Genomic DNA, 21,451 nt, shown 5'->3' with positions numbered 1-21,451 from the left:
TTAGTAGGGGAAAATGTTTTTCTCTCCCTCTCCACATTAAGTGCTAGATAAAAAATAGAAATGGAGATTAAAAAAAATGAGCATATAAAACTTGTTTTATATAGCAACTAATAAATAGGAAAATAGTTTCATTAAAAAAATACTAATGTCACTGGGCAGTTGTAGCTCATGCCTTTAATCACAGCACTTTGAGAGGCAGAGGAAGGCAGATCTCCACGAGTTTGAGGCCAGCCTTGTCTACAGAGCAAGTGCCAGGATAGGCTCCAAAGCTACACAGATACCCTGTCTCAAAAAGAAAAAAAAAAAGAAAAGAAAAGAAAAGAAAAGAAAAGAAACCAAAACCAAACTAAGGTCAGTTAGATTATGGTGAAATGTGGCAAATAGGCAGAACATTTGGATTTAAGGCAGCAGTTCTCAACCTTCATAATGCCGTCAGACTTTAACTCAGCTCTTCAAGCCATGGTGACCCCTAACCTTAAAACTACTTTCATTGCTACTTCATAACTATAATTTTGCTACTGTTATCAGTCATAATGTAAATATTTTTGGAAGTAGATAGAGGTTTGGCTAAGAGATCGTGACGCACAGGTTGAGAACCCCTGATTTAAGGGTTTCTGACATCTCCTAAATTGTCTTAAAGTCATTGTGTATTTTGGAAACACTTTTTCACAATACACAATCTGCTCATTCTACATGGAGAGTGACAAATTTACCTTAGGCAAAATACAGCCTTCTGCATGTTTTTATAAATAAAGTATTGTTAGAACACAGCGATGCCATTTTTAGGTGCTATGTAATTATGAAGGAAAATGGCTTTCTGTGTTTTAACTCACATGAAAATGAACATAAGATCTAGTTCCTTGTTATGCCCTCACCTCAGCTTGAAGATGCTATTGGTCATAGCTTCAAATAAGATAGAAGGGTTGATCAATACATGATATGTATATAAACAGAAAGATAGATGAATATATAAGCAAAAGAAATTGGTAGAAATAGATGATGAGTATGATGAAGATAGACAGATAGATACTGATCTGCTTATGATGTACAGTAGTTACATGCAAATATATGATTTGTTTATATGAATGTCAGTCTAAGTTCAGGCTTCTATTGCTGTGAAGAATCACCATGGACTCTGTAACTCTTATAAAAGAAAAAGTTTAATTGGGGCTGTCAGAAGTTTAGTCCATTATTTCATGGCAGAAATCATGGTGGCTTGAAGGCAGACACGATCCTGGAGATGTAGCTGGGAGTTCAACACATGGATCAGCAGCAGCAGGAATAAAAAGTGACACTGGGCCAGGCTTGATCATTTGAAACTTCAAAGCTCACCCCCAGTAACACTTCCTCCACCAAAACCGAGCCTCCTAATAGCATGCCCTAAGAGCCTCTAGAGACCATTTTCATTCATAACACCACATTCTACATGCTTGTACTCATAGGCCTATAGCCATGTAATACAGAAATTCGTTCAGTCCAACTTTATACCTCCCCAGTCTATATCTTCAGAGACTCACGGCAATCTTTTAACTATAGACCCCTTTAAAGCCAAAATTTAAAAAAAATGATCACATATTTTCAACATCCAATGTCATAGAATGTAGATAACCATTGTACAAAATAGGAGAAGGTACATACTAGACCAAAGAAACACAGAAAAGCAGCTGGGTAAACTCCAAACTCTGTGTCTCCAGGCCAGAAGCAAAAACACTCTTCAGATCTCCAGCTCCTTTCAGCTTTGTTGACTACAACACATTTCTTTCTCTCGAGCTAGTTCCACTCACAGCAGCTTTCCCCAGCAAATACCTCTAAAACATTTTAGGGTCTCCAAGGTAATCCAGGCTTTTCCTTCACAGCACTACCCGATGACTTCTCTAGGTCTCCATGCAGAGACAACCCTGACACAAGCCTGATCTCAGCAGCTGCATCTTTTATTAGCCATATAGGAAGATTCCATAACCCCATCTTTTATCCTTGACTTTAAAGCCAGAATCACATGCTCAAAGTTGCCATGTTTGCTGCTTACTACAGTTGGAATATGGCCTCCTCATCGATTTACAAGCTTTCTGTTTTTGATGGTTTCCTTCACTGCCTAAATCTGGCATTTCCTCTGTAGACTGAGAGAGTCTCAAGCTTAAAATTCTGCAAGCCTAGGACTTCTGAGTACTTAGATTAAAGGTGTGCACTACCAAGCCAAGTCTTAAGCCTTTCTTTCTTTTCACTTTTCCTTAATTCTTTTTGACAAGTTGAAAGCTTAGCTGGGTGAGGTCTTTCTCTGAAGTGACCACTCCCTTTATTCCACTTAGCATCATGCTACTCTTTCAACTATTTATATTCCCCAGTGCCGCAGTTCTCCTCAAACTACACATTTCATATTTTCCTTGCTCATTGTTCACCTTTTCATTATATATCTGCATGACCACTAGTAACCAAACAGAACAGTCAATACTAAGCTATCTGTAAACATTCTCTGCCCAATCTATTAATGATAACTGTCTCAGTTAGGATTTCTGTGAAGAGACACCAAGACACCAGAATCAAGGCAACTCTCCAACTAGTTGGGGTGGCTCACTGATAGTTGCAGAGGTTCACTCTATTCTCATCATGGCAGGGAGCATGGCATAGGGCAGGTAGATGCGGTGCTGCCTAAATCTTGGCTTGCAGGCCACAGGAAGTTGACTGAGACACTGGTGCAGAATCCTGAGCATAGGTAACCTCAATGCCGGCCCCCACAGTTACATACTTCCATCATCAAGGCCAATAAAGTCACACCTCTGTGGTGGTGTCTTGCTTGTACAAATAAAGCCTGTCTGAGCGGCAGACAATGGAGCTTGCCACTAGCTAACCATGGAGGTCTGGGGGTCTATACAAATAGACAGAAAGTGAGAAAGCTGGGCATAATCAGGCTCTAAGCAGGGAGAAACAGGAAATTGCTCTCTTATCTGCTGAGACAGTAAGAAGGCAAGGTGTATTGTGACTGGCTCCTACTTTCTGATCACTCAGCATTTCCCTCTGTGTCTTACTCCAGCTTTTTACTATCTAGACCAATTAAGAACTCTTTTTTACATTTTGATACAGATTATAGAAGTCACCTATGATAGTCAAAACTTAGAGTTATGTTAGTTAGGTTTTCTGGATATAAAGAAACATATTTCAAATGGATAGTAATTCTTCAAAACCTTCCAAAGACCTACAGAATATAGCATTTAAAATGATTTGTTAGGATTTTTCAGGACAACAAGACACAACTGCTCCTGCCAACACCAATTATGTCAGAGATGAAGATGATCATCAAAGAAACTCATTATGAAGTTTGCCTTCAACATGGCAGAAATTGCCATTTGAGCAAGAAACCACTCTTGCCTGGGTTGTTTGACTGTATGCTATATAAACTGGACATGAAGGACCCACAGGAAAGTGACTGCTGAACTTGACAAAAGAAGATGGGAACAGTCCTGCAGGGCTTCTGCTTCATAGAGTCTACCAGATATTCTGTAGGAAACAGAGAAAAATGACTGACAAACTTCCAATACAGGCAGGACCATTTCAAATTCCCTGCTTTGCTGAGAGCTCTGCTAGACACTCAAGGCCTATAGGCTGATAAATCTATGTCCCAATGTTACAGAGGAACTTTGGGCGAGTTTCATAGCAGCAAGATGTCTCTATCAGTTCTAGAGTTTATATACTATCCTTCTCAGGTCTTTTATGGAGTTGAAGACAGATAACAATGGTTATGGTTTTCCTTAGTTAGGATAAAAAGTAAGTTACACATAAAACTTTAGACTCACAAAGATAGGATTGATAATAAAATATTTTCTTTAAAATTTGCCACATGTTAATGAACTAAATATAGTTAACTATAGTTCTTGCTTGATAACTGTTTTGCTATATATAATTTTCCTACTTTAAAGGTTAAACCTTTCTTTTTATTAAGCAGAAAAGAGGAGATAATGGGAATAAATATATATATATATATATATATATATATATATATATATATATGTTTCTCTTGTTGGTTGATGAATAAAATGCAGATTGGGCAGTATCCAGGCAGGAAGTATAGGCAGGGCTACTAGATAAGGCTACTAGACTTCTTATCTGGGGATAAGAAGTCAGAGACATGATGTAGCCACTGAAAAAGTAACATGCTGGAGCATTCTCAGTAAGATAAGTGCACTTGGAAATACTTAGATTAATAAAAATGGGTTAATAATTAAGAGAGAGCTATGCAATAAGAAACCCAAGCCATTGGCCAAATAGTGTATAATTAATATAAGCTTCTATGTGTTTATATGGGGCTAGATTGCTGTGGGACCAGGCAGAACAGAAAGTCCATCTTCATCCTGCTGATAGTGACACTCCCTATGAGATTATGGGAGCCAATTTCATTCAAACTACCATAATAACTCTTCAATTTCACCTCACCTGCAACTCCATCAATGGGGTCACCTCTACTACAAATACCTACAAGTAAAGATGCATGTACTAAAGGGTATACTGTGTGATTCACTGTGCCACACCACAGCTTCCATGTTGAGATTTTTAGGTTTGTTTTTGTTTATTGTGTTTTGTTTTGTGGGACACAGGCAGAAATCAGCCACATTCTTCACCAAACTAGCACAAGAACAATTCTTAGGCCACATATTAATATCCTCCTCCTCTGAAACCTCTTGAGCCAGGCCCCAATCCACCAAGTGACCTTAAGTACAACTCTTTTCCATCCACCTACTATTATGGACGATTAGGACCTGCTTAAAGTGTCTAATTATTTTTTTTAGTCTGAACTCCCAAAATTTTCCTTATTTTTCCAAGCAAAAGCATGGTCAAGACTCTCACAGTAATATTCCATTCCCTGGTACCGTTGTCTATCTTAGTTACGTTTCTATTTCTGTGAAAATATTTTAAAGCAATATTCCTGTCGTTTTTCAGTTCCACATCTGGTTTATAGAAGAAAAATATCAACAACACCAAATGTCATATAGTAAATGTCTTAATAAAGCATTTCTTACAAAAATATGGAGTCACAGATTGGCTGAAAGCCCACATGACAATGTAGGAGACAGAAAAGGGCAGATGTTAGAGAAGAATTCTGGTATCTTTCCCTATTTTGTGATATAGAATGAATATGAAAAAAAAAGTGAAAGCCTGAGTAGAAAATACAAATGGAGTCTGAGTGTGTTCTACCAAATCCTAATGCTAAAACTTCCTCCCTGGTGCCTCCCTAGTGCTGTAATGCATGCTACTAGAGAAGGGAGCCTCTCTCTCTCTCTCTCTCTCTCTCTCTCTCTCTCTCTCTCTCTCTCTCTGAATGATATACATTTTAGAGGCACAATCTTGGAAGAAAATAAATTGGGAGTACTTGTACTTATTTAAACATCAAGCAAACAGAAGATACTTAAAGACAAAGAAATATAAGCCAGGGTGACATATCTAGAAACACATCATGTAAAAAAGGTATGATTTGGGGGAGGGCAACAGAGAGAGGAGAAGGAAGACATAAGTTGTAAGGAGTAGGGTTTTTCCTTCCGCCGCTAGTCTGGTCCCGCCGCCTTGCCTGCCCCAATTAACACACAGAGACTCTGTATTTGATATAATTCTGTTGTCCCATTACTAGTTTCTAATCACTAGCTCTGTCTTAATTATTAACCCATTCCTATTAATCTATGTATTTCCACGTGGTCTCATCTTACTGAGAGCTGGCATCCTTCTCTCTCCAGACCCTCCATCTTGACTCCTCCTTCCTACTTCCTCTTTCCTCGTTTCCTAGTCCTGCCTATCTTGCTTTCCTATTGGCCAACAGTGCTTTATTCATTAACCAGTATGAGAAACATATACAGAATGACATCTCCCATCAATAAGTATTAAAAATAACCATTAGGAAACTTGTATAGACTATTAATAGTTCACAATTTCATCTGGAGCCAAAGTGATTTCATTTAGAAAAATAGATTGCAATTGCATGAAATTATTTATTGTTAGATTTCAGAAAGAAGAGAACTTTTCCCCAAAGTCTATGGAGTTCCTTGTTGAGTTTACTTGCCATCAGTAGTTACACACTGGGTTACAAGAAAGCACTTCTCCCTATCAATAAAGTCATTATACAACTTTAACATGAATGTAGGTATTAATTCTACAAACTTTAGCCAAGAGTTTAAAGAATAAGACATCTTAAAAGATTTTCAAATGAAATAGGAAAACTTTTTGACTGCTTAAGGTAATTAGTAAAGGCTGCCACAAAAAAAAAAAAAAAAATAAGTAGTTTGAAAAATAATAATGAGCACAAGTGAGCCCATCCTTGCCTGGACAAGGGAAGACTGCAATAATGCTGGATAATTTACAGAAGACATTGTTGAAGAAACTTCTGCAGACAATGGAAAGCCTCCATCATTTCACTGGGGATTGTTCAAACATCATCTCTTAATAAGATCTCAACTAACAATGCATGATATACAACAGTTAGTCTCTCTACATGGCTTGTCAACACCTACTAATATACTGAGTGTCCCACATTTTTATTCTAGTTTCTTTCCTTTCTAGATCATTATCTCCAATCTGAATGTCATATAAATTATATATGCCAGTGGCTGAAAATGAACTTTGGAGACTTAATTATCTTTTGAGGGAAATTCTTTCTAAAAGAATTAACAAGATAAACTTGTGAAAACTAAAATGTAGTCTAAGCTGGGGAGGTAAAATGGTAATTAAATAGATACTCAGATGGATTGCTGAGAGCATTTAATGGTTCATTTACTCATTCATTCAGCTACATTGGCTGTGTTGTTACTGTGAGGATATCATCTCTTCTTACCCTCTCAAGGACCGAGCTCTCTAGTTTGTTACTGAGCTCACTGTCCTTATCACAGTACACTTTTCCTTTAATTACATCTCCCAATTCAACCCCTGTGCATTTCTTGTTTTTCTGTTTGGGATAGGTTTGTATTATATAACTCAGGGTAGCCTGGGATTCCCTCTTATAAACCATGTGATTCTCCTGTCTCAATTACCTTAGTCTTATATCCACCCATTATTTTTTATTGGCCATCACAGCTAGACATCATTAGCTTATTATTATATTATCTCACTAATTACACAATCATCTGCTATTGTGTAATACAAAATTTAACAAATCGGTGTATGAAGACACTTACACAGGTGGAATTGGAACATTAGAATGTTCAAGAATAATTAAAGTGGGGTTGAATAAACTCAAATTAAGACACAAGTGCCTAAATTATCTCTGTATGGGAGAGACTTCCTCTTCATTTCTTCCCCTTTTCTTAAAACATTCACTTTAAAATATGCTCTACCAGTGCGACCAGAGTACCAAGCCGGTGGAGGGTGTCAGGATTGAAGCATTTAACCGACCACCACCAGAAGTGAAGAAGAAGCTGCTGTCCTTTGTGACTGAGAGTAATGTGCTTATATACCCAAGCCAGGGGAAGGGCAAAGCATAGGAAGAAATCATGCACCACCCAACACCTGGGGTCAAGGTACAGGCACTGTGCACTGGAAAGTTCTGAGAACAACCTTGTTTGCTCAACCTTGAGAGCACGGAATTTCTACAGCTGGGTGGGGAGGAAGAGAGCTGCAAGAAACAAGTACTTAAATTTTACAACAAAAATATTTTTCACTTCTTTCTATGTATCTGAAATGTAGGTGAATATTTTTAAAGACTATAAACAGAGGTGCCACTTTTATATCCAAACTATAGGGTCCCAAATAGTAACATAGGAACATATATTAATTACAAAGTGTTTGGCCTATAGTTCAAGCTTATTACTAACTAACTCTTGTAACTAAATCAACCCATTTCTATTAGGCTATGTATTGCCACATGGCCATGTCTTATACTAGTCTGTTCTGTTCTGCCTAACCCTATCCTGCCTGGCATTTGGTCAAACAACTTTTGTTATTAACTATTGGTAACAATATGTATTTACAGTATACAAAAACCCCATATCAAGACACAGTACAAGTTGTTTATTTATTTATTTATTTATTTTTAGAATTGCCTTTTCAAGGCCATGAGAGCCATCTTTTAAAAAAAAATAATCATGAAGTTAGTGACTCATCTCTCAGTTTCTGTGGAGGAGTCTTAGTTCTTTATAAGCAACTTCATGCCAAACTATACTTGTTCATTAAAGCTAATGAGAAGCAGATTTTCCCATCAATATATCCAGTTACGTAATGCAGAGATAGTCCTTAAATTACCTAGTAAAACTGGATGCCTTACAAACAGTTCTGCTAAATTATTTCATACTGCCACAGTTCATATTATCCTCAGCTTGAAATCAGGAGTGCAGAGGGTGTATTTGCTTAATTGTATCAAAGGTAGAGGTCACCCTCCATCTGCATATCACATTTGCTACAAAATGTTGATTCATTTATGATTTTTTTCTTGTGTTTTTATATGTAAAGCTCTTTAGAGTTCAGAGAAAACTACTCATATACATTAATTTTTTATTTTTAATTATGTATATCTGTGAATCTACATGTGGGTCATGTGATCCTGAGTACAAGTGATCATGGAGGTAAGAGGCATTTGGTTCCTACAGTTACAGACAACTCTTGGTTACATGGCATGGGTACTGGGAACTAATCTTCAGTACTGAGCCATTTGTCCAGCCCCAGGAAATTCTAATGTTAATTCATTTCCCCATCAATAGTAAAAGAACCATTGGTTATCTTCTTATATTCACAACCTCACCAGGGAGTGGTGGGCACATGCCTTTAATCCAAGCACTTAGGAGCCAGAGGCAGGCAGATCTCTGAGTTCCAGGAGCCTGGTTTATAGAGCAAGTTCCAGGAAAGGCTCCAAAGATACACAGAAAAATCCTGCAAGAAAAAAAACAAACTCAAAAAGAAAAAATGTATTAGCCAAATCACTGAACCAAATTTCCATATAGGACAAAAACATAATCATCACCAAAGTTATTGTTTTAAATTTGAATTGTCAATATTAGTTTGGAATTATTGTGCTGTTCTTCCATCACTTATGTTTTTTATTTTCTATTCTTTTCTCATTGACTTTTGGGTTAATTTGAAATATTTTCTGTTTCTTTAAGATACTTTTAGATAGTACTACTCTTTCTGACACATACATTGAAAAACAGCTGGATATTGTGAAATGATTTTGTAATCCCATCAAAGGAAAGGCAGGGACAGGTAGATCCCTGGGGTTTCCTGAACAATTCAGTAAGCTCAAATCCTAGTAAGAGACATGTCTCTAAAAATGATATAGACAGCATCTGATACAGAGGTTGCTTCCACATTCACCCATGCACACATAAACATGGCAGCACATTTTTATGTGCACCCACATTAACGTATATACATGAACAAAATGCACACATACTTGATCTGCTTCCTCTATTTCCTGTTAATTATTTTTTCATAAGAATTATTATTTTACAAAATGAAAAAAGAAAAGAAAATCAGACTGGGCATTGGTGGGACATGTATTTAAATCCAACACTCAGGAGGCAGAGGGAGGTGTATCTCTGTGAGTTCAAGGCCAGCCTGGTTTAAAAAGATAATTCCAGGACAGCTAAGGCTGTTACATAGTGACACCCTATCTCACCCCCCCCAAAAGAAAGAAAAGAAAAAGAACTATTATTTTATATCTTTATGTTGCCAATGGTTTTATATGACACATATTTCATAGACCATTTAATATAAACAATTTTCAAAGAAATTACATAGAAATTACCAAAATATTTTAAGTAAATGTTACAAGACATAATGATATTATAAATTTTAAATAAAGTATTATAATATATATTCCCAAATTTATTAGTTCACTTAAAAAGAAAATGTTATGTTTTATATGTTACTTTGCATGTTTATATATAATTTCATTATGACTTCACTTAGATGTATTAACACTAATTTCAACTTTAGTTATGTATGCATTTTCATGTAACAGAAGCAAGGAGCACATATTTTCAAGGCAGTTGTATTTCAAATCTAAAGAGAAATCACATACATGCAGCTCTGTCAAATGAAGTATAAAATACAGCACATACTGAATTATCATAACAGTTATCTGGGTGGGTGCGTTGACAGACAAAAATTACAAGAGAAACCCTAGCAAAGAGTAGGGATAAAGAACAGAAGACGGCAAGGTATTGGTCGCTTTGCTGAGCCTTAAAGTGATGGTAAACAGTTAACAAAACATAAAAGAAACATTTCTACCCAGAATCCTGGGAGACATTTTCCCCACTTGTCAAAAAGCGTTAGAGAAGTGTTTTGGACGCTTTGACAAATCAAAGATGGCCTCAGAGTTTCGGCACAATGAGAATCCCAGAGACCAGGCTGTGTGTGGCTTTGCATGTGGGTATGTTTAAAACCATCCTTAGCACAGAAAACAAAGACCTTGTTTGCTTTAGTAGACAGTAACAGTAAGGACACGATAAAAGTGTCGTTTGTCATAGTATCTTACGTGTTGCCATAAGAGAATGCTCAAGGCTGCGTATTTATGAAGAGGTTTATATAACTCAGGCTTTTGGAGCTGAAAAGTAAAAACAGCGTGGTAGCAACATCTGGATGGAGGCCCTCAGGCTGCATGACAACTAATGGGGAAGAAAAACTGGAAAGCCAACTAGCTGTGTGCAGAGGGACATATCTTAGAGCAAAGGAACAATGACCAAAACAGGACACAGCCCACTCATTTGTCACAACATATGTGTGCAGGAGCAACTGCAGTCCATAGGAGACCTCATCTACTTGCTAGAGACAGCATTAATCAAACTCCTCAGAAAGGGAAGCTAGAAGACATAATCAGTTTTCATTTATTCTATTTTAACTTCCACAGCAAATAGAAGCTTCTCAGATGAAGATTGAGAAATGCATCATTCCTCCTTTATGCCCCCATATCACTTAAACAGGGAAAGGAACTCACAAACAAAGGTTTGATTTTATTTTGAGCTAATGTACATGGAAATATTATCGAAGATAGTTCATAATACAGTCTCAAAAATAATCTTCTCAAGAGATTCCCCCTCCTGATTTTTGCAAAACAAAGTGAACTTTTTTAATGTTCATAATGTTTCTTAGTTATGTTTTCTACCTTTTACTCTCAGAATACATGTTCTATTGATTCTGATAATGATAACAATTTTAAAACGAGCAATTTTCCCATGCTTATGGTGGTTTATGTGTTATTGCAGAAATCTGACTCTTTCTAATTTTGCCTGAGGTTTGTAATGATGGGAGATATTGAAGGAGAGAAATGCACATAGCATTTGTGGTTTTCCATGCTTCCACTGGGTTTACTTGCTAACACATTCAGTATAAAGAAGACATTAACTAAGACGCACAGGGACCTTGCTCAGAACCCTGAACAGCCACTTACATGCAGAATTTAAAAGACTTTTAGGCTTGCTGCAGTGTGACACATGGACACGTCGGAGAGCTGTTTCAGCCAGAATGAAAAAAAGAAGAAAATGAAGATGAAAGACTCTGTCTTTAAAGGATTGTATAGAAATCATTTTGAGGCTAGAGGATGGCATAGAATTCCATGGAATTCAGAGAGATAATTAAATATGTTTATTAGTAGGAATAATCCAAATGACAGGAAATGGTGCTGACGCTGGGACTCTATAAGAAACTGGTCAGTAGAGGAAATTTGAGCAGCTGTGCTGAATGCTCCAAGGCAAAAACATGTGATGAGTTCCTTTACATAAACAGGCTTTTCTTTCCTTTGATAAATGACTCAGTGCTATAGCTAAGGGTGTAAAGAAAAGCTGAGTGCTTGAATGTCATTTTTAAAGATTTTTCAACAATTTGCTATGATAAATTTAAGGGTAAGGGTATATTGTCAAAAATCATGAGTGTTAGGGCGCACATCCTTTGCAATTAAAAATATGTTCATAGAACGATTGTGTCCTGAAATGAAAAGCTCTGGCATGCCCATTGCTGTGGTATTATTAGAAGAAGCTTCACCACATTCTTCACCATCTTGTTCTGCCTCCTAATCAGTCCAGAGACACAGAGCCACACAACTATGAAAGGGAACCTTCTAAGGCTGTGAGGCTAAATATACTACTCTAGATTTAAGTAGTGTATGCCAGATATTTTGTCACAACAACCAGCCAAGTAACTCATACCAAGATCTAATAAGTCTAATGATAAAGCAGTCCATTATAACAGGACTGCCTAGCTAGACTCCTTCCTCATACAGCATAGTACACTGACTCTTCTATCCGGAAGTGGAAAGAATAGCATTTTAAAGAAAATTAGACTGTATAAGGTTTCTGTCACAGTGACACATTGTTTTTCAAACATAATTCAAGTTAGTGAAGTAAGGAAGTATTTCTCATTAAAAATACAAATACTGAAGATAAGTATATATTCAGTATATATTTTAAAAATTATTTGAAAAACAAGAAGCTTTCTTAACTTGCCAAAAGACTTCAAGGCTATTTTAATAATTTTTTATAATCTCTACTTAAAATTTAATATATAAAAAATTAGTTTAAGGCAGTAGTGGATGAAATTAGAAAAGACACTTTACATCATGAATAAATTTAAGACTCTATTATTTATTCTCAGTAAGAAAGAAAGTACTAGAATAATGTAGTGAAGAGCACTGAGTTCCACATAATATTACATATAAGTATGTAATATAGAAACAGAAACCAAATGTAACTATAGTATTGAGGGACATTCCACATATTGCATAGGAATTTTCACATATTCAAATGAAATACCCCTTTAGAGTTTGACTATTATGAGTAGGTTTTTCCCCTGGCTTGTCTGGTCCCACCTCCTGCCACAAATAACACATAGAGATACAGTATTAGACAAAATGCTGTGGGCCACTTACTAGTTTCTTATTGGCTAGCTCTGTCTTAAATATTAACCCATTTCTATTAATCTAAGTACTTCCTCGTGGTCTTATCTTACCGAGAGACCAGCATCCTACCCTGTAGGTCCTCCATCTTGGAACTCCTCCCTACTACTTCCTCTCTCCTCCTAGTCTCCTAATCCTGCCTATCTTGCTTTCCTGTTGGCCAACAATGCTTTCTTCATTAACTAATAAGAGAAACATATTTACAGAATGATATCTCCCATCATTTAATAGCACTTAAAACAGCGGAATCATGGAGAAATATCATTGTAATATCTGATGAGATAATAATTTTAGAATAACTTGGACTGTATTTAAAACAACATACAAGTACTTCTACAAATTTATTTTTAGACAAACCACAGGAATAGGGCATACCCATCAGTGATACAGTAAAGGCAAGGAATTCACAAATACACTTCTTTTCAAAGAAGAGGTATTGAATAACTGGCTTTATATTAATACAATGAAACACGATGTAGCAGTTAAAAATCTTTGGGTATACCAGTATGAAATGTTAAGAAATATTATTAACAAAGAATATTATCAGTGATACATAAAATATAAACTATATGTGCAATTGTCTTTTTGTATAAATAATTATTTGTTATATAAATATACACTCAAAAGTACATGCACATACCTATATTTCTACAACATAACAATGCATACATTTTATATAGCCACATATATAGATGTAAATGCATTGACATCTTATGGGAAAGAAAATATCCCAAACAACTCAATGGGCTTTCAGAAGATTTTCATACAAAATAATATTAAACACATAATCATGTTGATGGCATTATACAAACACTAATGTTTCCTGAAATGTTGCTCTATAACAATTTTTTAACTACTTCTTTTTAAAAATAAGTAGAAATGTGAAGGAAAATGGGGAAATGTTCAGTATATTAATAAAATATTCTTATATAAAAAACTCAGTTTTAACGTATTAGCATAGGTACTGACAAATTATCTCATAAAATTTGTTCACTGAAAAAATATCTCATGTTCAATTAGTGATTTAGGTGATAAAGTGTCAAATGTTAAATATTGTCTCACACTAAGAGTTTGTTTCTTCAAAGAACTCTTGTAAAAATTCCTTGGGATGGTCAGGAGCAGAGGTCTCTATTTGGAAATGTGAAATGGATTGCAGAACATGTAAGCAGTGCCCACCTCTTCCCTCTCAGATACAAAGCCTGGTTATTAGAAGTCACATGTGCATTTGCTCTTTCATATTTTACAGACAGTTAAGAAACAGGCACTACCACAAAAGTTTGCCTGGAGCAAGTTATGAAAGCTTTTCATTTTAATTCTGTACTATGCTTTTGTGTGACTAGTGGAAATTGGTTCTGTAATTTGGTAACTCATTTCAAATAACTTTCACAAAACCTAAAAGCAGGAGTGTAAGGCTCAGGAAAAAAAAAAAAGAATAATAATAGAAAACCAGAATAGCTTTTGAGGCTGCTCATGAAAGGAAGAAACTGTTTATATTAATTTTTCACCTTGGATTATACAAACTTATTAATACTCTTAATCCTATTCTTCAGCCTTTTGAGTTTTAGAGTGCACGTGTTTCAGGGATGTCAACTCACAAGAATGGCAATATGAGCACACAGGGATATTCTTCTCCATCAATTCTAAGCATTCAGTTTAAGGTCTTTTTCCCTCCGTTTTTACTCACCATTTACCTCTTGAACTTTAGGAAAGAGCTAGCATTAGCTCTCTGTCTCCGCTGCTCTCTGTGTCTGTGTCTCTGTCTCTCTGCATCTGTCTCTGAGTCTCTGTCTCTCCATATCTGTCTCTTTGAGTCTCTGTATCTCTGTCTCTTTGTGTCTCTGTCTTTATGTGTATATTTATGTGCACATGAGCATGCTCACTTATGTTCAGTCATCTCTGTGCTGAGTTGTCTGGGGTATTTAAGACAAAGACTAACTTGATAAAGACAAAGCCTACTTTCCAATGTCAGTTTATCTGAATTCAGAGTAGTTTCAACAACTGTCGAACAAGAATTAGGAACTACAGTGACCTAGTAATGGAACAAGAAAAACGAACGAGCAGGGAGTGGGGCGAGAAGCTGCAGCGCACGCACAAAGAAACTCCGTTCTCCAAAATGTAACAGAGGCGTTAAAGATGTCGGTGGGACATTAACAATAAAAACCAGAGCCAGATACTGGGGTTTGCCTTCCAGATCAGAGAAGAAAAGCTGCAGGCCACTAGCTCTCACCTCTACCTCAGACTGAAATGGTGATCCTGTCTCCACAAATTCTCACTCTCCACAAATCCTCACACTGCACTGCTCTCCACCAAACCTCAGACTGCAGCCCTCTGAGTTCCTGTCTCCTCCCACCTTATATTCCTCTCTCAGCCATTACCCAGCTCCCTAGTGTTGGAATTAAAGGCATGTGATCCCAAGTGCTGAGATCACCCTTGCGTGAGCAGTTTCCCTTTTAGACTGAATCAGTTTCCTATAGCTCAGTGTGGCCTTGAACTTACAGAGATCTGCCTGCCTCTGTCTCCCAAGTGCCAGGATTAAATGTATATACCACCACCGCTGCCTGCCTGGCTCTATGGCTGTGGCTAGTTTTGCATTTTTATTTCCAGTGGCTTTATTAAATCATAGATAATATACCACCAAATGTAGATAAGGATAATATAACTTTAGTACACTCCTATCACCTAAAACAAATAACCTGATTTCCCATCAGGTTAGTAAAAGACATCATATGTAATTCTAACTTTTAGCTTTCAACAAAACACAACATTAACTGATATGAATTTAAAAAAAAAAACTACATAACCGTGTTGAAAAGAGGAAGAATATATTCTTTTATTTGGGCCCATTGAAAGCAAGACTTGAATAATATAAACTATACAGACACAAATTGGAAAAGAGAAATTAAATGTAGATATTGGTATGCTACATTATACAATGCTGCAGGCATTAGTATTTCTGAAAATGGAATGAGCTAGTAGAAACAGCTAAGACGATTTTTTGCAGATCCCATAGGTCACCAGAGGTCAAATCAGCTCAGTGTCTAAACTGTACATGCTTTACTAATTTTTTTTTTCTGAGAATTATAAAACGTTACCAAACTCACAGTGAATTGTTCCTGAGTGATTGGGCTATTTCTGGTATATATCTATGTACTAGAAGTAATTTTTAAATTTATTTTGGGCTGGCACCTGTGGCCTGTGAATTTGGCATAATGCTTTTTAGATGGCAGCCATAGCACCTGGACAGATGGGCCTGACAGGAGCCATGTGACTACACAAGCGCACCCATCAATTTTAATTAAAGCGCACTGGCTTTCTAAATGGTACTCATGCAGAAGTTTTTGCTTCCTAATTGGAATTTTCTTTTGGCAGTACTAGTTCTAATTTTTCCCTTCCTATTCTTTCATTCATACAACTTTTCTATAGGTAGGTGGCATTTTGCAGGTCTTGCCTTTCTAACCATCCCATTTTTCTTTTTCATCTTTCTCTTTCACTTCTTCCTAATTATCAGCTTACCCTGGACAGACAACTACAACCCTTCCAGTCGTCTATCAGGTATCAGGCACAGAGCTGTGCCTGAGCCATTGGCTCATCTTGTTAGCCTTCCTGGTCAAGCAAGACACTGCCATTTCTTACCTGGATTGCTCTAATAGCATCCTAAATGTGCCCCTACAGTCTCTTCTGAACATGGCAGCTGGTACTGTTCATTTAAAAGAAATAGCTGAGATCATGTTGCCCATCTGCTGAAGTGCCTCCTAAGGTCCCAGCATCTTTCAAAGTAAGAGCCAAATAGCCTTGAAAATCCATTAGCACCCAATATGGTCTGAGCATTCTTTCTGTATCTTTTTGGTATTTTATTTTTTCTATCCTTATTGTTTTAAACTAAATTTTATGCACCTCAACTTTCTTACAAATTCTATCCATGATTTTGTTTTTATTCAACATAGTGGAAAATTAGACAAGAGACATGAAGACATCTGGATGAACATTATGCAATGCTGTGGAATTTTGTATTTCTTGGAATCACTTGGTTTAATAGAAATTGCTAAGCCCATAAAGGCCCTGAAATATGAATGATTGAAAAGGACAACGGGATAAAGGTTACACACACTGTGATGTTCTTCCCCAAATATCAGAATGAGGTCTTCTCTCGGCAAATGTATACAGAGATGATTTATTTGGGGATGAGGTGCACAAACTGAGTCCCCCACTACCATACATTTTTCAGTCAAGTTTCCTCCATTTAGAGAAATAGCATGGGTCAGCACATCCAGAGTGCAATGAATAAGCTTCTCCTTGGGAAAAGCATCTTCATGGTCATGGTATTTCCTCTGCCAAGAAAATATTAACATTCTTAATATATGAGCTAAATGAATATGGTGCTGTCTATATTCATACTTTGACACACATGCATTTATTTCCTAGATGTGCTGTGAAGTCCTAAAACCTGCTACAGTCCAGTAGTAAAAATAAATAGATCTAGTATTATAACCTTTCTAAGTACTCTAGTAACTAGGACAAGCCACTCCTGAATAGTTTACATCCAATGCAATTCTGGTTAATTTCTCTGGTCCTAATGGAAACTACGTTCACACCAGGGGTGAACTTTCTATCCTAAGATTAAAACTTCTCCATTAAACAAAAATGATTGCAAGACCCAAACCAGGGTACAAATTCTAATAGTTTAGCTTTTTTTTAAAGGAGGTTTTTTGTTTTGTTTTGTTTTGTTTTACTTTGTGGTCCTTTATTTTAAATAAATTCTCTTAATTTACAAATTTGTGTGTAATTGTATTCTACAAAATGAAAAATTATTTTAGAAGGTATATTCAGAGTCATAAGTTTGATTTTTGTTTGTTCAAAGGAAGAGATTACCTGCTCATGCCTTGAGAGTTTCCTCTTCATTCCTATGTTTTTATATTAGTCTTGCGTTATTTTACAGATGGACTTGCAGATCCCTGGGAATACGTTTTCACTCATGGCCACTTGGCAGAGAATGGGAGCCAGGAGAGTTCTCCTATTTAGTGGTATCATTTTCAGCTTAATGTCTGCTTTGGTAAAAAAAAAAAAGGAACTTAATAGATTTAAAGATTTCATGTTATTTTAGCCTCTGAAAGTTATTTTACCCAAAGTATGCCATCTCTATTCCCGAAGACCTTAGGATTTTATAAGATTCAAAAGTATGGGAATAACTGGTATTTTTGAAAACACACCATGCTATTCATTAAGGTTGTGGTTTCATGGTACCCACAGTCCTGACATCATATTGTTACAAGCAGGTGCTCTTTAATCATGCTTTATAGAACTAATTTCCCCTCACTCTGAAGCAATTAGCAGTTACATTTCTCGGAACTGTGAATAAGGCCAAAATGACCCAGTCCAAAATATGTTTCCAGCCCAATTTCATCAACTGCCCTAGAACACTTTGTCTCAACCACATGTGCTTGAGCCAATTTTTCCCATCTTTATGAAATGCTTTCTTTTTTCTGACTGTGAATCTTAAGACTCTCCCTCTTTGCCTAATTTAGTCCTGCAGCACAGGTACCATCTGAAAGTCTTTAAACAAGGCTTCTTTATGTACTTCAATATTCCATCAATGTGCATTTTAATTTCTTTGCAAAGCATATTTTATTATGAATTAGTAATTCTCAGAATCACAAAATGTAATTAAAAATGGTTTTAATTCTCTGAAGTTAAAAACAAAATTTTATGTTCTCAGTATAATTCTGAATCCATCAGAGCCCTGCACACTCTCTTCTACTGCATAGAACAATGGTGAGAACATACTATTTAAATGAAAATATTTAAAGGCAACTCTTGTTTTCAACCAATATATGCACTGTATTCTAAGAGCTTCGTATCATTATTTAAATATTCTTCAGAAATTTTACAAGCTATTTTGGTACATGTCAGTTTGAAAATATGAAAACATTTCTTTTAAAATAATCAGGGTTATGATCTTTTCATTAATCAACAGAGTTATAGAAATGAAGATATGGTAAAAATAACAGTTGGCTAGTATTTTTAATGAATATATGATTGCTTTAGATAAAACTATCTTCTGTTCACTTTCCTAAAGAGAAGTGTGACATCTAGTAGAAAGAAAGCATATCACTAGAAAAGCAGGAAACAAGAATATGTTCTCTACCAGAGACAAGGTTTTGACTATGGTATTATACTTATCCTTGATGAATGTTCCTCAACACCAAAGTTATACTTGCGTATCTCTTCCCAGCACCATATTTCACTGGTTGTAAGTTGAAGACCTGCAGTAGAAAACAAAAAGAGAGAGAGAGACTCCCAGCCACCATTTGTATTTCATACCTTTTATCACTGCTACGCACGGGACATTGTTTTGTATGTGTTGAGACAAAATTACTTAAGATATTTTCACCCATTTAAGTATTTATGTAATACATATTTAGTAAAATGAAAGAGGTGTTAATGTCCATGAAAGAAAACTTCACTAAGGAAAACAACAACCTAAATCAATATGAAAGCTTCAACATATACTAAAATGATCAGGGAGACCATTTGGCATTATTTGGAGCTACCAAAATAGGCGTTGAATTCAGTTAAACAGAGTTTAAAACTGGGTAATGACTTTCAAAATGGATACTGTATCACAAAGGTCAGATGAGAAAAAATGCTGTCTCATGAAGTATTACATGCACATAACATATAAATATTTCCTACTTGTTGCTTTCTTTAAAACACCATGCCTAAACAGTGAATTGCTATGGACGTGCAATTTCAACTAAAAGGGAATAAATAGCTCAATTCCTCCTATTACTTTTTTGTGCTATAAAAACATACAACAACTCACAAACAAGAGCAAAACATTCTGAGTGGGGTAAACAAACAGAAAGACAAAATCGTAAACTGCTTCCCATATGTCAAGTCTCAAGCTCAGAGCAGCCACAAGCAAAGTAAAATGAAAGCTTAAAGCACCAAAGAAAGCTTAGACCTTCTAAGGAAGAATGACATGACAGAGGAAAACTATGACATCATACCCATTCCTAGCCAACATGAATAGAAGCACAACATCATTATCCACATGCCTGTACTTCTACACTCCTTACCCCTCCAGGGTTAAGACATATGTGAGGAAGATGAACATGAATAAGCAAAAGAGAGGCTGATTCTCCTGGCTGCTGTATTAGAAGGAATGAGAAGAGTGAATTGTCTCACATTTCTTAGTTGTTTCTATATTACTGTGTTAAGACACCTTGACCAAGGCAGCATATAGTAGTTTACTGGCATTAAAATTTCAGAGGCTGAGTCCATGAAAGACATGATAAAGACCATGGCAGCAGGCAGGGATGGCATTAGAACAATAGCTGAAAGCTTGCATGTTGAAACAACCACCCCAGAGAGAGAGAGAGGTAACTGGGAACAGCATGGGTTTTTGAATACACAAAGCTGACCTGCAGTAACACACATCCTCCAACAAGGCCATACTCCTGAACCTTCCCAAACAGTTACACCAACTGGGGACCAACCATTGAAATATATGATCCTATGGACCATTCTCATCCAAACCACTACACCTAGACAAACTAGGCAGGAGTATCACTCGTTCATCATGATGTGTTTACCAGACATATGAGCCTCTACTGACACCTAGCAACAAGCACATTGAGAAAAGCAATGACTGTCTGTGCCAGTGAGGGCATTACACTGTCATCATGGTTTTAAAAGGCAAGGGAGATGAACCTACATAAAAATTCAAATGCAAATTGACAGGATGGGAGGTTACTTAGCAAGACTGACTAGCACTTCAGTTCAAAACCTTCCATCCTTGACCTTGGAGACTTGTGGGGGAAGAAAAGCAACCATGCCAAGCTGGGTTAAAATAGATACAGTGAGTTGAAATGAAGAGCTGGCTAATATTCCACTAACCACTCAAGTGAAATTCCTCTCAGCATAAAGGACACAATATAAAGCTGTTTAAAGCCTAACTTGCAAAAGTCAATAACACATGCAACAAATAATCGGCATACTATAATGAGGATAGGAAATTGCAGAAACACATGGTGGCTCCTCAAGTGTAAATAATAAACTAGTTGGTCATATTATAAAATCTGGATTCTGAAGTTGAAGAGTTGGAGTTAAAGCTACATGAAGCGATTTTTGCATAAGGACAGTTGCATTCATTTCCAGTCTCCTAGGAGGCTGGAGAATTGTGACCCTGGAGCCACTGAGGCCAACAGAATTTGGCCCTGCTTCAAGAAAAACAAAGATGTACCATTAGCAATAGAGCTAGAAGTAATAGAAGTAATTGTGTGTGTGTGTGGGGGGGGCAGAATAAAGGAGAGATAGAAAGAAAGAGAGGGAAGTGTGAAGGAAGGAAAGACAGAGGGAAAAAAGACAGAGAGAGAAGGTCACAGAGAGGGAGAGAGAGAGAGAGAGAGAGAGAGAGAGAGAGAGAGAGAGAGAGAGAGAATCATGTCAGAACCAGAAATGAGAAATGAGAAAAGCAAATTGGAAATGGTCTTAAGAAACAATTGCATAATTTTTTCATATGACTGATGTCATCAAACGACAAATTATATATTAATTAATAAATCAAAAACAATTAGAAACAGGACCTTACCAAAATTG

General features: G+C 36.5%; 1 non-coding gene across 1 annotated transcript; it reads right to left on the bottom strand.

Moving 5' to 3' along the window:
- Positions 1 to 17,029: 17,029 nt before the first annotated feature.
- Positions 17,030 to 17,196, bottom strand: LOC127215485 (U1 spliceosomal RNA). Its single transcript, XR_007833961.1, has one exon. It is a non-coding gene; the product is annotated as a U1 spliceosomal RNA (small nuclear RNA).
- Between the last annotated feature and the right edge of the window lie 4,255 nt (positions 17,197 to 21,451).

Source organism: Phodopus roborovskii, unplaced genomic scaffold, assembly GCF_943737965.1.
Source record: "Phodopus roborovskii unplaced genomic scaffold, PHOROB, whole genome shotgun sequence".
Classification (NCBI taxonomy): Eukaryota; Metazoa; Chordata; class Mammalia; order Rodentia; family Cricetidae; genus Phodopus; species Phodopus roborovskii.
The sequence above is the reverse complement of the archived record's forward strand: the minus strand, read 5'-3'. Positions and strand labels throughout refer to the sequence as shown.